The 16,948-nt window shown below is 42.6% G+C and overlaps 2 long non-coding RNA genes across 2 annotated transcripts in view; one reads left to right on the top strand and one right to left on the bottom strand.

The window, feature by feature from the left end:
- Positions 1-16,948, bottom strand: part of LOC309525613 — a 28,268-nt gene continuing 11,320 nt past the window's right edge. The window contains exons 2-3 of the long non-coding RNA XR_014216458.1: positions 3,221-3,766; positions 1-484 (exon numbers count right to left, since the gene is read on the bottom strand). This is a non-coding gene — a long non-coding RNA (uncharacterized lncRNA). The remainder of the gene's footprint in view (positions 485-3,220; positions 3,767-16,948) is intronic.
- On the top strand, positions 11,553-16,293 carry LOC309526265. Its single transcript, XR_014216698.1, has 4 exons — positions 11,553-11,571; positions 12,784-12,813; positions 13,385-13,522; positions 15,833-16,293. It is a non-coding gene; the product is annotated as an uncharacterized lncRNA (long non-coding RNA).

Here is a 16,948-nt window from a genome sequence, read left to right as displayed (position 1 = left end):
CCCACCAATGGCTACGCAGTGTTATTTTGCACCTTTTCTCAGAGACTTATTTACAGTAATGCACACAACACATTTCTGCTATAACTTTACTATACATGCCTTCCAGTCATGTCTTCCTCCATGCAGATGAATCCTTCCCGTTGGATGGTACAAACACTCAGCCTGTTAAAACAATGGCAGAAATAGGTTTTAAGACATGACATTGTTTCTTAAACATTTCCCAAATGCCAGGCATTAGTGGTGGAAAGAATCATATTCCGGTCACTCACTATGTCATGGAAACTAGCCACTGAACGGCTGTGATACTCACAAAACCACAGCTAGATATGGTAGTTTTCATGCAGCATTTGGGTAACAGAATTGCTTTTCTTTTTCCAGTGAGAAGATATTGACTGATACTTCTGGGGAAATGCTGATTTTACGCGCAGCATTTAAGTTACAACTGATAGTTCTTCATGCAGCAGAACAACCACCTGGAAAGCCCCTGAAAGGAAGATAACATATGTTGGAGAGCCAGAGTAGTGCAGTGGAAATGGAGAGCAGGTTAGACCTGGACCATGCAAATCTGTGATTGCCTCCACTGATGCAATTGTGCAGTCCCAACCTCTCCACAGTCCTGCCCTGATCCATCCCAGTATTGACCCAGTGTGTGGCTATTATGGCATGCAGTACAGTAGGTATTTGGGTCACACCCTTTGGCTATTATGGCATGCAGTATAGTAGGTTATTTGGGTCACACCCTTACCTACTATTTTCTCTCTCTCATACCTGGATCCAGTTGGCAGCTTTCAGGGGTTTATTAAAACAAAACATAGATCATGGGAGCCTGAAGACTGCCCATCCATAGCTACCTTACAGGATGGTGTTGAAGTTATAATTGAAAAGGGAGAGCTATGTGAACTAGTTTGAGCTCCTCAGAGGAAGGCAGAGAGGAAAAGGCAATAAAGATAATTTTAGAAGATTTTGAGTTAGTTACCTGCTGGTTGACTTCAGCCAGAATGTATTTAGCAGCACCTTGGAAACCAATAGAAGCTCCATCTGGTGGAAAAGGTGATGGACTAGTGCTCTGTTTACTAAAGTGACTTATTATAAAAGAGGCAGAAAGGTTAGATTGCCAAATAAGTTTGTAGAAGACTTTTGTTTGTGAACCACTGGAATACTGTACTAATTTCCAGGATAAAGTTCAGCTTATGGATTTATTAGAGATGAAAGCTTTGGTATTCCCCCCCCCCCTTATTTCTAATAAGTCACTAATGCTCACAAGCAAATAAGGGAAGACTTAAAGCCAGTAACTTGACAAGGTTTGTGTCATCAGTACTGAAAGAGGGCTAGCAGGCATGTACAATTTTTTGCTTCTTCTGTTGGGCCTCATTTCCCCTGAATATAAAGCGTGGATCATGTCATGTCAAAACATGCTGCATGTCAAAACATGTTGCATTATATTAGAAACCTTAAAAGAACTTAATATATCTATGTAATCACAACAGAGAGAAATTCTGCACCTCAAAAACAATGTTGTGTTAGGTAGTATTGTGTTTTGTGATAAATAACCCTTCCTTCATTAAGGCAGATTACAGATCCACCCTCCTGAATAATTTACAGCCAAACTATTTAAATACAGATGATATAGTTAAAAGCAGAAAGTAGCTGCATATCGAGAACATCAGACCCCTACGAAAGCTAAATTGCATAGGTGGGTGTTGAAAAATAAAGACAGCATTAGCTGCAGCTCAGCAGGAAAGGAGTTCCATTGCCCACAATTAAGATGCAAAAAGAAGGTGAGGAAAGAAAACAGAAAACAGAAGCAATGTATTGTCAGTGCATAGCCAACCGTAAATTGGGTAAATGAGAATTCAGGTCATGACTCATCTGAAAGCGGGCATTTTCCTGATACTACTATATGTGACGCCATGTGGGAAGAGGGCCCAGTGAACTGTGGTTGTCACTTTTTAAATTCCTTGAATGAAAAAGACATGCCCTATTTCTAGAAATTCAGCTATATGAACCATATGAAGGCAGGTGGGTGAATCAGAGTTTAGGCTTTAGATTAAAAGCATTCTTCCTGGGAAGAATATCTGGCATCGGTGGCAGCTTATTACTGGTTCAAAACATTAGAGGGCAAAGTTACAAGGAGAGAACCGTTGAGAGAACGGAAGAATTTAGTCAGATGCGGAACCTGACTAAATCCTTCCATTCCTCATACACAACCAGTGGCGTAGCGTGGGCTGTCAGCACCCGGGGCAAGGCAAGTAATTTGCTCCCCCTAACCCATGGATTTGCGCTCCCTAACCCGTGGATTTATGGCCCCTAACCCTAACCCTCAGATGTTGCACCCGGTGCGGCCGGCCCCCCCTGCACCCCCCACGCTACGCCACTGTACACAACATCTCCCATGTTGAAGGCAGCACCAGGACACATGGGGAGAGAACGCACGAGTGACTCGGCAAATTGTCGGCTTTAAACAATTTCATGGCAGGCACAGCTAGGTACTGGGAGGCACCCACAGTTCCTATTTAAGAGCCTCACACACACCATACATCTAAAACACATGGTTCTTCCCCCAAAGAATCCTGAAAACAGTTGTTTGTTAAGGGTGCTGGGAACTGTAGTCTGTAGTCCTGGGCGTGGGTAAACTGCAGTTCCCAGGATTCTTTGGGCTTTGAATGTATGGTGTGTATGGAGCCTTATTCTGAGGATGACTGCTGCTGAAACAACACTTACTCTGAGGAGTCTCTCTCAGCTGTGAACTGAGTGGCCCAAGGTATCATGGAAGGCTCAATTGACCTCTGTGCTGTGCACAGTGCATTTTTTTCTAGAAAAATAGGTGTCGGTACTCACCATGAAGTTGTGCGACACTTTTTAAAAGCAACAACCCCCCCCCAAGAAACCCATGCTGGTTCTGCGTACCTGTGAGTACACCCTGGGGGGAAAAATGGCTATGCAAAACAGAACATTAGTTTCAGGCCAAGAAGCTTCCAATTCAATCCCAAGATTGAGGAAGACACTACCTCAGCGGTAGAGACCATGCTTTCGATGCAGAAGGTCCCAAGCTCAATTCCTGACAGCTCCAGTTAAAAAGGATCAGGTGTCAAGTGATATGAAAGACCCCTGCCTGAGATCCTGTCAAAGTAGATCCACCAGTCAAAGTAGATAATACCGGACTAGATGGACCAATCATCTGACCTGGTATAAGGGAGTTTCCCGCTTTCTCATGACTTACTGGTAAGGCTTGCTTTGAATCTCCAAGGTTTCAGGTGGTTGGGGGGGGGCGGGTCTCTCCCAGCCATATATGGAAATGCCAGGGATTGAACCAGAGACCTTCTGCATGCAAAGCAGATGTTCTACCAATGAGCTATAGCCCTTCAAGGGTAGCAGTTCATTTCCAGTCACCAAACATTGTTGTTGTTATTTACTCGTTTAGTCCTGTCCGACTCTTTGTGACCCCATGGACCAGAGCATGCCAGGCACTCCTGTCTTCCACTGCCTCCCACAGTTTGGTCAAACTCATGCTGGTAGCTTTGAGAACACTGTCCAACCATCTCATCCTCTGCCGTCCCCTTCCCCTTGTGCCCTCCATCTTTCGTAGGAAATGATCTTCATGGGGAATATTCTGATGTACACCTGCCATTTTCTTTATCTCTCATAGGGAATTCTTGTTTCTAATTTTATAGAATCCACAGTGTATTTTCCCTATGATAATTCAGCTCTTGCTTTGCTCTGTATGTTCTCTATGAATGCCCATGGTCTTGATTTCATCAACCACATCCTGCAACATACGGTATATAAGACATTTAGTGGAAAAACCCCATCCATGCCAACCTTTCAGCTTAATTTTTTTCTTTGTTGCCAAAGAACCAAGACCTCTCTCTAAAGTGACAGCTTCTGGCTTCTGAATTATGCTCCAGAATAGTTCTTTCCCCATGGCTTTGACGTTTTGGGTTCCTTTTCCCAAGCACTGATACATTTCAGCAGTTCCTCATTCCAGAGGCAAGGTGGCTGATTTGTTTAACCTCTTTTAATATTATCTTATTTCCCTTTTTAAAACACCCTCTAGCATCACACTTGCCTTTTGTTCACTTATTTAAGTGGTAAGCAACATCTGTCGATGTGTGCACACTCTGCCTTTTAAAGCACATTCAAAGCACAGTCTTTCCCTCAAAGAATTCTGGGCACTGTAGTTTGTTAAGGGTTGTTTTGAACTGTAACTTTGTGAGAGGTGAACTACAATGCCCAGAGTTCCTTGAGGGAAAGAATGTGCTTTAAAGGGATAGCATGTTCCTAGCCTGAGTTTCTAGACAAAAGCTCTAAATCCACCTAACCTCTTGCCATGACCAAAGTACCATTTAAAAACCAATGGGAAATCCATAAACCAAGTCATATGCAGTACAACAATGTGCAAGTGTTTTCTGAAATAAATCATTGGCATTGGAATCTGAATTATTTAGATTTTCATCTCTGGCTTAGCCCTCAGATGCTGGTTCCTATACTGGCAAACATTTGAGGGGTAGGAACAAGGGCTTAATTCACCCTTGGCCAACCACAACTTGTGGAGACTGAATGCTAGTGGTGGGTGCACATACACGACACATGCACACACACGATATCAGGGCACAGAAACAAACCTCTCCACCTAACCTAGTGCCATGCCAACTTTATTTCCCCACCTTTTTGCGGCTTCTTTTTTTCTGGGACAGGCAGAAACCAAAACAACCCACCGTGCTTGGGGGCTGGATCACAGGCTGAGAGTTAGCCACCCCTTTCCTATAGCATTGCTGCTTTGAGACAGTAGCTAAGCCAATGACAGTAACATCTGTTTGCCCAAGCCAAATGGTCATCCAGTGGCATCAAGAGAAGGGACTAGACAGTCCAGCATTAAGCAGCATTGGCTAGAGTTGTGGTTTCGAATGTGGGGCAATTTGATTTTTAAGGGGGTGCAATTTGAGAATGGGTTATTAAGCCTTTTAGGCTTCCTCCATGTAAACAGGAGTTCACCGGGCTGGGGGGGGGTGGGGCATCAGGATTTTAGAGATGCTTAGGTGGGGCATGACCAAAAAAAGGTTGGGAACCACTGGGCTAAAGAGATGGTAGAGTTCCAGGCAAAGGAACTGTTCCTTTAAGGTTCTACCCCAGAAATGTAGGCAAGGGTAAGGAACGAAAATAGGCTGGGTTCAGAAGCTCTTGGGCTCTGTCCGGGGTCCTGAAAGTCCTGCTGCCACCCTCCCTCCTCTTCCTGCAGCCAAACCCTGAGGAAATGCTACCTGCCCTCTCCTTAGACTCCAGACTGTTGGATTTGTACCCTCCTGATTCATCTGTGGGCTCTGCTTTGCCAGGACAGGGCACTTATATTCACATTACACAGGGACCAGAGGGATGCTGCTGCTACACTGGCTGAATGGCATCCATACTCAAGGGATGCTCAGTCTAGAGGCGAGAAGAAAACACACACAACCAGAAAACGATTTTTATCAAACACTTTGCTCCCTCTCCCTCCCTTAAGGATTGTAATCTAAGATTCTTGTCAGTAGCAGCAAAAGGAAATTTGTCTGCCAATGAAAGATTGTGAAATCCACACTTAATCAGTATCTTCTGCCAGAATGCAGCAGCTAGACTGGTGACTTGGAAGAGCTGCCAAGACCATACTGTATAACACTGGTCCTAAAGGATCTTCACTGGCTCCCAGTACATTTCCAAGCACATTTCAAAGTGTTGGTGCTGACCTTTAAAGCCCTAAACGGCCTTGGCCTAGTATACCCGAAGGAGGGTCTCCACCCCCATCAGTCACTGAGGTCCACCTCTGAGGGTCTTCTAGTGGTTCCCTCATTGCGAGATATGAAGTTACAGGGAACCAAGCACAGGGCCTTCTCAGCAGTAGTGCCCTCCCTGTGGAACACCCTCCCATCAAACATCAAGGAGATTAAGAACTACACAACTTTTAGAAAACATCTGAAGGCAGCCCTGTATCAGGAAGTTTTTAATGTTTGATGTTTTATTATGTTTTTATATTCTGCTGAAAGTTGCACAGTGTGGCTGGGGAAACCTAGCTAGCTGAGTGGGTTATAAATAATAAAATTGTTGTTGTTGTTGTAAATTGGGAATGTGGCTTTTGAAAATGGCAAATCTTATAAACGCTGACTTACTGGAATTGCTCCCCTCATGACACCGGAGCCGTCTCAAACTGCACCCACATCTAAGTTTTGTCCTGAGTGATGGGTGGTATTACTTGGTCAAAAGAGAACTTAATGTTGGGGCTCCCCCAGTCTCCAGTTGAAGCAGATCTGTATAAATAGTTTATTTTTATTCTGGATTTCTTGGAGGCAAAATTAACTTTCTTGTATATTCATTGCCAGGAAGATAAGATGCTATCAGAAATAAGAATAGACAGCATTTGAAATAAAAATAGCACTTTAAAGAGATGGGATATCTTGACTGACGCAATGCTCCAAAATATGGACTAATTAAACTTGCTCCATTTCCTCAAGTCTGCCTGCATCCTGTTAATCAGAAGGACAAAATTAGTCCAAGTCAACTTGTTTCAGTTCTTCATTATCAAGTAGCAGAATCCTACCCATCCCAGCTAAGTAGCACAGGCAGCTCTTTTGATATCAGAGTGTATATTCTAGGTAGAAAACTGAACACCATCAGGTTTGATTTCCACAACGGCTTAGTCATGCTGGCCACATGACCCGGAAGCTGTTCGCCAGCTCCCTCGGCCAATAAAGCGAGATGAGTGCCGCAACCCCAGAGTCGTCTGTGACTGGACCTAATGGTCCGGGGTCCCTTTACCTTTACTTTACTATCTATATCAAGTCACTCAACCATTGCTACTATGTCTTTTCTTCTAGCAGATCAAGATAACCAGGTGACAGCAAAAACTGCAAAAAAATTGTGTCAGCAGTCCATATATCTCACACATCGACAACAACAATATTGCTCTAGAAATTATTATATTTATGGTTCATATACCACCACTACTCTTGTTAGAGAACTATTTTGGTTATAAATATTGGAAAGTCATTGTGGTTCCAGTCTCAAGCAACCCACACTGGAGTAGCCGTCTTTAGGTAAGCTATGGAATAAGCAGATTTTGTTGGTTTCTGCATAGACAGGTTTCTTAGTTATTGCTGTAAAGCAGAGAAGTAGGCAACCCATGGCTCCAGAGCTACAATGCATGAAGCAAGCTAGTAGTGGGGAACAGGGTAGGGGAGTGGCAGGAGAGAGACAAAGGGGGTCCACCCTCTTTTGCTTCTGCTCTCCCTACCATCATTTCAGCCCCTCCTACTGCTGGCCTGTGGCTGTGGCTGTGGCTGTGACGATGACAACAACAACAACAACAACAACAACAACAACAACAACAACTTATTATTTATACCCCGCCCATCTGGTTGGGCTTCCCCAGCCACTCTGGGCAGCTTCCAACAAAATATTAAAATACAGTAATGCATCAAACATTAAAAGCTTCCCTAAACAGGGCTGCCTTCAGATGTCTTCTAGAAGTCTGGTAGTTGTTTTTCTCTTTGACATCTGGTGGGAGGGCATTCCACAGGGCAGGTGCCACTACCGAGAAGGCCCTCTGTCTGGTTCCCTGTAACTTGGCTTCTCGCAGCGAGGGAACCGCCAGAAGGCCCTTAGTGCTGGACCTCAGTGTCCGGGCAGAACGATGGGGGTGGAGATGCTCCTTCAGGTATACTGGACCGAGGCCGTTTAGGGCTTTAAAAGTCGGCACCAACACTTTGAATTGTGCTTGGAAACGTACTGGGAGCCAATGTAGGTCTTTCAAGATTACCTCTGAGAGAATGCTCCCCTCAATGAGAAAAAACCCCCAAAGTTTCCTAGTCCTGCTACAGTGTAATAGATTTTCAAAGTTTGATCCATACTAAAAAATTATTTAGCTAGATGGCAAGAAGAGAAAGTGTCCCAAAGATTTCAGTCATTGGGCATTTAACTGAAGTTGAGCACTCCCTCTCTCACACACATCTTTTCCAAGCTGTTTTGGTCACATGAATTGTCAGGACATTGTGGTTAAGGGTCTACATAACCGGCAGCATGTGTGCAGTAGAAAAGAGCTCAGGTTCCATTGAATGGAAATGCTTTGGTTTGTGTGACCAAACCCTGAACCAACAAGGAAGTTGGCTTCTTAATCCTGTATATACAGACTGAGAAACAGTCCTTGATTAGTCCCGGGACGCTCCTTAGCCTTCAGAAATCTGCAGGATATCCTGTAGGATATCCTCCCCACACAAATAGGAACTACAGTTAGTACTTCCTGAACTAGATGCAACTCTTTCTTTTTTAAAAAAAAGAAAAGGTAAAGAAAAGTGAACACCAGGAAGACAAGGTATGCCATAGAGTATGGCAGGCTAGGCCCATAGCTAGCCTAAAAGTTTGGAGGAGGCACTAAAAACGTAGGGGGCAGTTCATCCCCATGTACACATTAATGTGGTTAATGATGACGCTGATAAAGGTGATATTTCTTACTGTAACCTGTAGCAGTGGTAAGCCAGGTTGGAGGAGAGCTATTTATGGGGTTGCCAAAGAACAGCAGCCTCCCACTGCCTTCCCCTCTGTTCATCCCCTTTTTTCCTCATCTTTCCAGCCATCCATCCACTGGTTGCCTTCCCTCTCCTCTCTCTTTTCTCTTCCACATCTTCCCTGACCTCCATTCACTTCCTTGTTTCCTCCATTCTCCTCCAACACACCCTTTTCATATTTTCAATATTCTTTCTCCCTCTCAACACTTGTTACCCACACACAAGTATTCTGTCATAAGTTGGGGGAGTAATTCAATGCTAGCCTATTCAAAGGAGGCCATTGAAGTTAAGAGACATGACTCGTTTACTCTGAGTAGGACTTAGTTGAATAGAACCCAGAATGTATTGGTTTGCTAGTCATCCTATTTTGCTGGAAGCCACCCAGAGTGGCTGGGGCACCCTAGTCCGATGGGTGGCATATAAATAAAACCAGTGCTTTTTTCTAAAAAAAAAATGTTTAGTGGTACTCTCATTTTGACTCAAGAAAATCACCATTTTATAGTTTATATCAGAAAAAATAAATACAGTAAATGGACAAAAGTACAAAGATTCACAAAATGTTTAGGGGCATGCATCCACCCAGAAAAAGCACTGAATAAAATTATCATCAACAACAACCTAGATGCATTTCAACAGAAACTTCCAGAATTCTCTCTTCTCCCCCCCTTAAACTCCCACCCCAAGGGTTCTTAGGAGGCCCTTTCTCTTACAACCCTCCTTAACAAAGGGGAAAAGTTGAGGAACCACTCAACTGAGAACTCTGCCCCCTGTCCTGTGCCTTACAGTCAAAAAATGAAATGAAAATGAATCCTTTGTCTCCCCCTCCCCACACACTGCTGCAAACTAGCTAGAGGTATGCCGGTATGCCTGATGTATTAAGAATATATGGCTCTGATTGGCTTATGTGTGGTGCTTGAGAGTACTATTAAAACAAAGGCTTTCCTGTTGAGTTAATTACTTGCTTATAACAAAAAAATAAGGGGGAGGAAAGCCCCACTAGCACCCCCCATCTACAAACCTGTGGTCAGGGTCACTGATCTGGTGCCCATGCTTGCTCATGTGCCTGAAGAGATAGAACCATGCTCTCATGTCACATCCCCATGGTGATGAACCAATAGTCCAAATTCCTTCCTTAGAATGAGATCCACCATTGCATCACCAGGGCTCTAATATACATGGATGATTGAAGGTGGCTTCATATAATTCCAAATCGTGTAAGGACATAATTCTATATGAAATTATTTACTTTAAATTCTGTTAACTTTTGGCAGCTCGTTTTGCAACACCAACGATGAAATGGAGCACAGATCTGAATAAAATCTGCATATGCACACACACACACACACACACACACACACGCTCCCGTCAGATGTCAAAGAGATAAACAACTACACAACTTTTAGAAGCCATCTGAAGGCAGCCCTGTATAGGGAAGTTTTTAATGGTTGATGTTTTTCTGTGGTCTTGTGTCTTGTAAGATGCCCAGAGTGGCTGGGAAAACCCAGGCAGATGGGCAGGGTATTATTATTAGTAATTGGCCTTTTGCTGGGCAGCCATTCAGAGGAGCCCTTGAAAGAGAGGACTATCCATTGTAAAAGTAGGACACAGGGCACACCATCCAGAAAAGGGCAACCAAAATGATCAATGGGATGGAGCAACTTCCCTTTGAGGAAAGGTTGAAGCCTTTCAGCTTTTTTGTAAAAATGCTGCAACCTTTTCCTCATAGTGGAGTTCTTCCATGCCCTTGATCATTTTTGGTGAGTTAGAGGTGACAAGATAAAAGTTTATAAAAAGGATGCATGGCACAGAGAAAGTGGATAGAGAAATGTTTTTCTCCTCTTTTAATAACACCGTTTTTCTCCTCTTTTAATAACTTATGAACATACAAGGAAGCTGAAAAGCTTGAAGATTCAGAGCAGATAGTAAGTTAAAGTAAGGAACTTGCTCCCACAAGAAGCAATGATGGCAAGCAACTCAGATAGTTTTAAAAGAGAGTTAAACCATTCCATGGAAGATAAGGGTATCAATGGCTAAACTATGTTCTGCCTCCATGGTTAGATGCTTCTGAATACAGTGGTACCTCGGGTTACAGACGCTTGAGGTTACAGACTCCGCTAACCCAGAAATAGTACCTCAGGTTAAGAACTTTACCTAAGGATGAGAACAGAAATCGCACCGTGGCAGCGGGAGACCCCATTAGCTAAAGTGGTACCTCAGGTTAAGAACAGTTTCAGGTTAAGAATGGACCTCCAGAACAAATTAAGTTCTTAACCTGAGGTACCACTGTATCTGTTGCTAGAAACTGTAGGAAGGGAGAACACTCTTGTGCTCAGGTCTGGCTTATGAATTTCTCGCAGGCATTTGGTTGGCCTTGTGAGACCAGGATGCTGGACAAGATGGGCCACTGGGCAGATCCAACAGGTTCTTCTTATGTTCTTATGTACTATTGCATGCTTAACTCGTCACTAAAATCAATTGAACTTAATAGTGCTTATCTCTGTGCCCATATATGTATACATTTCCCTTTAAAATTCAAGCATTCTTCACAACAAATCATATGCACCCGAGCATCAGATAAGCAGCTAGGAGATTCCATTATTCAAGGTAATTTCCCACCCCTCCACCTCCGTTGGGTATGCTTGACTTTTGTGGTGAGATATTAATCATTTCCTTTAGCTTCATGTGTATATATAAGAGCATCAAAGTCTTACCAGGTTCAGAACAAGGAAACTGAAGCACACTGCTATCACCACAATGTTGCTCCACTGTCTGATCATCCTTTGCCTTGGAGCATACATCCATTGCAAACCAGCACACAATCCGACCACGAGAAAAGAACTTACCGGTGTAGAGGGGCTTATAGAAACACAGGAACGTCTGAAAGATTTGACACGAAGGGTATGCTATAACTGTAAAGCAAAGTTAGCTAATGTTTGACTGAACTTTAAAACATTTGATCATGAAAGAATGCATTTCTACCAGCTAACCTCATTTTGTATTTTGCTATTTGCAGAGCAAAGTGATACCCAAGAATCCAGCCATGGTAAGAAACTAAACCTGCCATCCTTTGCATGCTTATTTAGGAAAGACCTCCTCAGCGCCACTAAATTCAGTGAACCTTGATTCTGAGTAAACATGCGTATAAAACCAAGCCTTTCTGAATGAATTGGACTTGCAGTGGCGGGCACATGAGAAAGTAAAGGAAATTATAGAAGATTTACATGTGGAAATGTGTCTTTGGAACCCTGCACTTTTCCCCGGCACAGGCTCCATGGAATTTAGGGCCTACCTGATTAAAAGTTAATAGGTACATAGGAAACTCCTCTTGTTGTGTTATGTTATGGGAAGATGTCATAATGTGATTCAGACCATTGGTCCACCTAGCTCTGTATTCTGAGTCATTGCACTGACTGGCAATGGCTTTCCAGGTTTCAGACAGGGTTAGGGATGCTGGGAGTTGAATATGGGACCTTCTGCATACAAAGCAGATAATAGAATCATAGAATTGTAGACTTGGAAGAGATCCTGAGGATCATCTAGTCCAACGTATGCAGCTGTCCCATATGCGGATTGAACCTTGCCATTATCAGCACCAAACTCAAACTAACTGAGCTACCCAGGCTGTGCTACTGAGCCTTTCCATATGTGCATTCAGAGATAGTATCTTCAGAGGTGCAGTATTCAGAGATCCCATGAAGCTCCATCCTTTCTAAAATGCCACAGGGATAGGTTAGGTCCAGTGGTCAGCAAACTTTTTCAGCAGGAGGCCAGTCCACTGTCTCTCAGACCTTGTGGGCAGCTGGACTATATATATATATATATATTTGGGGGGGGGGAATGAACGAATTCCTATGCCCCACAAATAACCCAGAGATGCATTTTAAATAAAAGGACACATTCTACTCATGTAAAAACACACTGATTCCCAGACCGTCCATGGGCCGGATTGAGAAGGCGATTGGGCCAGATCCGGCCCCCGGGCCTTAGTTTGCCTACCCATGGGTTAGGATAATAAGACATGAAAAGTTACATAGAATTCTCCTCCTCCAGTCAATAATGGGCCTTTGCCATTTGCTGAGCCCCTTGTAATCCTCTGCCTTGATGTGTTCCTAAGGTTGAGGCAACCCTTGAAGAAGGGGGACAGGCAAAGGGGACTATCAAGGCATATCTAATTTTTAACCTTGTCTAATTGAACATGTACTTTGACTTTCACACAGCCACTACTTAACTACATTTTGTCATTTAATATTTACAGACATCACTACTTGTCCCAGAAAATTTCCGGGTAAGAAATTAAAACATTATTATTATTTATTTAAAATGTTGAATCATTTCAAATTTTGGGTATGGGTTGCTAGAAGAAGTACCGTACTTTTGGTATGTAAAGCAATTGGCATATTGAAAAGGAGGGAACATGGGTACGACATTAGGATGTCCTGGCTTAAAAGACATCCTTGGAAGTGGGTTATTTTCAAATGGGAGCCTATCTTTCAAAATAATGGATTTCCCTTAAAATGGTATAGCATGATCCTGCCAAAGTTAGTTCCCACTTATTGTGAGTGGTCTTAAAAGGGCTTGTGAGGTACAGAACATTCACCTAATGAAATGTCTATCATTTATGGATATCAACATGGCATTCTAAGCCTGGGTCAGGAAAAGATATCTATTCAGAACAAATACTACTCCTTAAAAGAGTAGGCATGACTTTCCTGAAAGTTCTTCTGTGGAAGGCTCTTAAAAATATGTAAATGGGAATTGTGCAAGAATACTGAATTGTGTCTGGTCTTAAATAACTTTGGCATATAGTATGTTATTCTACAGAAGGCTACATAATTCCTCACATACTCTCATTTCAGGAATTTTGTGTAAAGGATAATTTGGATGTATTTATCAGCTCATTGGAATTAGTGAGGGCTGAAACTGATGACAACGTGCACATTGACAACTTGCGCAGAAACCTTAAGCACTTAAAAAAAGATTTGCCAAAAAATGAGGTAAGTACAGCGATTTTAGTTAAGTTTTCAGCAACAGTATATTGGAACATATTTACCCTTACAGAAACCTTACAAAGTTGCTTTAGTTTAGCTCCAGCTTGTCCCTATTTGTACATCCTGATGGATCCATATTGCTGTAGGGCCTATAATAACCAAAAGCCACAAAATCCAGAGCCTTAGCTATGATGGTGAAGCACTGTTGTATCAAAGGCAGCCAAATCATGAGGTGCTATCTTATTTGCAGTGGTTATAAACAGGTGTTTGTGTGGTAGTAGCAAATTCAACATTCTAAGTATGTGTAGTGTATCAGAGCTAACCAGCTCTGATCTATTTAACGCTGCCCTGCCCAGAGTGGAGGGGGCAACTCAGTCAGGTGGGCAGAGTACAAATATATTATTTTAATTTTTATTAACATATAACCTCTCCCAAATCCCACTGTAATTCTCTAAATTCCCATTAAGATTGCCCTGACTGCATTTTAACAGTAATGTTAAAATATTGGTTGCAGTTGTGGACTATAGCTGGGGATCTGGAACCACTCTGATAGTCCTCAGGCACTCCCGAGAATGGCTACAAATCCATCTAACGCATGTGCTGCTCTGGGGGTGGAGGGAACCCTCATGTGAACATCTGAGCTGTGCAGAGACTTGGAGCAGGAGGTGTGCGGAGTGTTGATGCAGCCCTGGTCGCGAGTGGGACAGATCCCATTAAATATCAGCTGCCATCACATACAAACTGGATAGGTTGCTTCTCATGCCACCTTGGGATCTGGGTCCTCAATCCTATGAACCACACTGTCAGTGAAACTGCTGGAAGAACTGTTCCATATAAGAATAAGGTTCAGCTCTCTACTGTTAGGATTTAGTAATGTGGCTGGAGGACCAGGAAAATTATCACAAAGTGGGAAATTGTGGTATATATGCTTAAAATACAGACCCGGTTCAACCCTAGTCATATGCAAGAACTAGCAACTCCAGAATATTACCACTTGCATCAAAAGGATGCTTCCTTCAATAGGCCTGGAAGATCCATGTGGTGTGAACATAGATGTGCTTTCTGAGCTCCGGTGCCCTGTCTTCAGTCACCACAGGTGCACATACAGAAGTTAAATTCTGCATGCAGACCTCTTGTTGAGAGAATGGGGCACATATCATTTGGTGGAGCAGAGCTTCTTCCTTAGGTTGTTGGTAAGGATCCAGTGTTGATACAGCAATCACATTAGGAAAGAGCATTGAGGGAGAAGCAGCTGACTTTGTACGTCAAGTGCATATTCCCAGAGTATTAATTTCAATTCCCATCTTTGGAAATAAACCATGATGGAGCTGCAACAAATAAGTTCCACTGGTTGTATTTTGATGGTCATTAAGATACTTGATGGTCATGAAGATGACTGATTTGGGGAGGGTCTGCAGCTTAGTGGTAGAGCATTTGCTCTGCATGCAGATGGTCCTACGTTAAATCCCTGGCATCCTTAAGATGCCTTTTGAATTTGCAATTTCATTGTCACTGGTCATCTGCTACCATGCCTAACAAAGTAATCCTTTGCGTGTACAGAACTAAATTTAGAACTGCAGCCTAAAGGAACTTCTGGTGGTGAAGGTTATCTTCATTAGAAATATTGATATGTTGGGTTAATGCAATCAGTTGACAAAACAACATATTTTAAATGCTTCAGGAGTGGCCAACATGGTGCTGTCCAGATGTTGTTGGACTACAACTCCCACCATTCCTGACCACTGGCCATGATGGTTGGGACTGATGAGAATTGAATTCAACAGTGTTGGCAGGGCACCAATTTGACTGTCCCTGGATTAGTCACATGTGTGTGGTCAATAATAAATAGCCTGATAAGTTAGTGATACAAGAGATGCCAACTTCCACCTAAGTCAGGAATCTTGGGACACCATACTCAACATATCTGCCCTGTGGAAGATAATATTTCCTCACACTGTGCTCTGGGTGGTTCCAGACAAGTGTTTATTGTGAGATTAGCACCCCTCATATGTGAAGGTTTTCCACAGTTTCCCACCCATCATGGGCATAAAAATGCCAACCCTAATTTGATATGTTAATTGGATGTTTTTTATTGGAAAATTAATAAAAATGATTTAACAGAAAAATGCCAACCCAGTATTTTTACCCCATTCAATCCTAGTTTTTCCTTTCCAGAAATAATTTGACATTTATTATTTTTAATAATTGCCCATGACTTGTTTGTGATTTCTCAATGACCCATTGGCAACCTAAAGCCCCTGACAGAAAGCAAGCCGCAAACAATCTAATTTTTCAATGCAAATTTTTGCCCCACAGGAGAAGAATGAGAATTGTACAGCACCACGCAAAAGTGTTGACAAACTCTTAGAATACCTTGATCGCTTTCTGAAAACCTTGCACAGTCATTTGCGACCTAAAAAAGCAACGCTGTGAACTTGGACCGTGCAAAGGATCGTTTGCTCTGCTGTTCAAGAGGATCTCTTTGACTAATCAAGTGTGTTGAACAAACCAGGACTCTCATCAGTATGTATCATGGAAGAAGAAGAAGAAAAGGAATTCAATTTGCTTGTTAACTTATAACAGTGTGTCAAAGATGAAACTATTTATTTATTTATTTAATATATTATTTAATGTTATCGAATCGTAATACATATTTATTTCTGTACATGAAATCATTCTAGAAATACTACTACTTATGACCTCATTTTGCATAGGGCCTTCTCGGTAGTGGCGTCTGCCCTGTGGAATGCCCTCCCAGCAGATGTCAAGGCAATAAACAACTACAGTGGTGCCTCGCAAGACGAAAAGAATCCGTTCTGTGATTCTCTTCGTCTAGCGTTTTTTTTGTCTTGCGAAGCAAGCCCATTGACGGATTAGCGGCGTTTAGTGGTTTATCAGCTTATCAGATCAGCTGATAAGTGGTTTAGCGGCTTAGAGAAAGGGGGGGAAGGAAAAAAAACCAGCAGGAACTTGCAAGACATTTTCGTCTTGCGAAGCAAGCCCATAGGAAATTCGTTTTGCGAAGCACCTCCAAAACAGAAAACTCTTTCGTCTAGCGAGTTTTCCGTCTTGCGAGGCATTCGTCTTGCGGGGCACCACTGTATCTTACTTTTAAAAGACAACTGTTTAGGAAAGTTTTTAGTGTCTGACGCTGTATTGTTTTTAATATTCGGTTGGAAGCTGCCCAGAGTGGCTGGGGAAACCCAGCCATATGGGCGGGTTATAAATAATAAATTATATTATTATTATTATTATGTTATTCAATATTTAATTGATATTTCCACAAATTTCAGCACACAACAAATCCCCCAGACATTTCCTGCTTTATACTCCCTGCCATCCTCCCTTCACCACCTAAAAATACACCCACCATCCCCAAATTATAAATGATCAAGCAATACCAATATAATAAACAAAAACAAAAACAGGGGA

This window comes from Podarcis vaucheri, assembly GCF_965113315.1.
Source record: "Podarcis vaucheri genome assembly, chromosome: 2".
Lineage (NCBI taxonomy): Eukaryota > Metazoa > Chordata > Lepidosauria > Squamata > Lacertidae > Podarcis > Podarcis vaucheri.
Note: the sequence above shows the minus strand (reverse complement) of the source record. Positions and strands in the feature narration are given on the sequence as shown.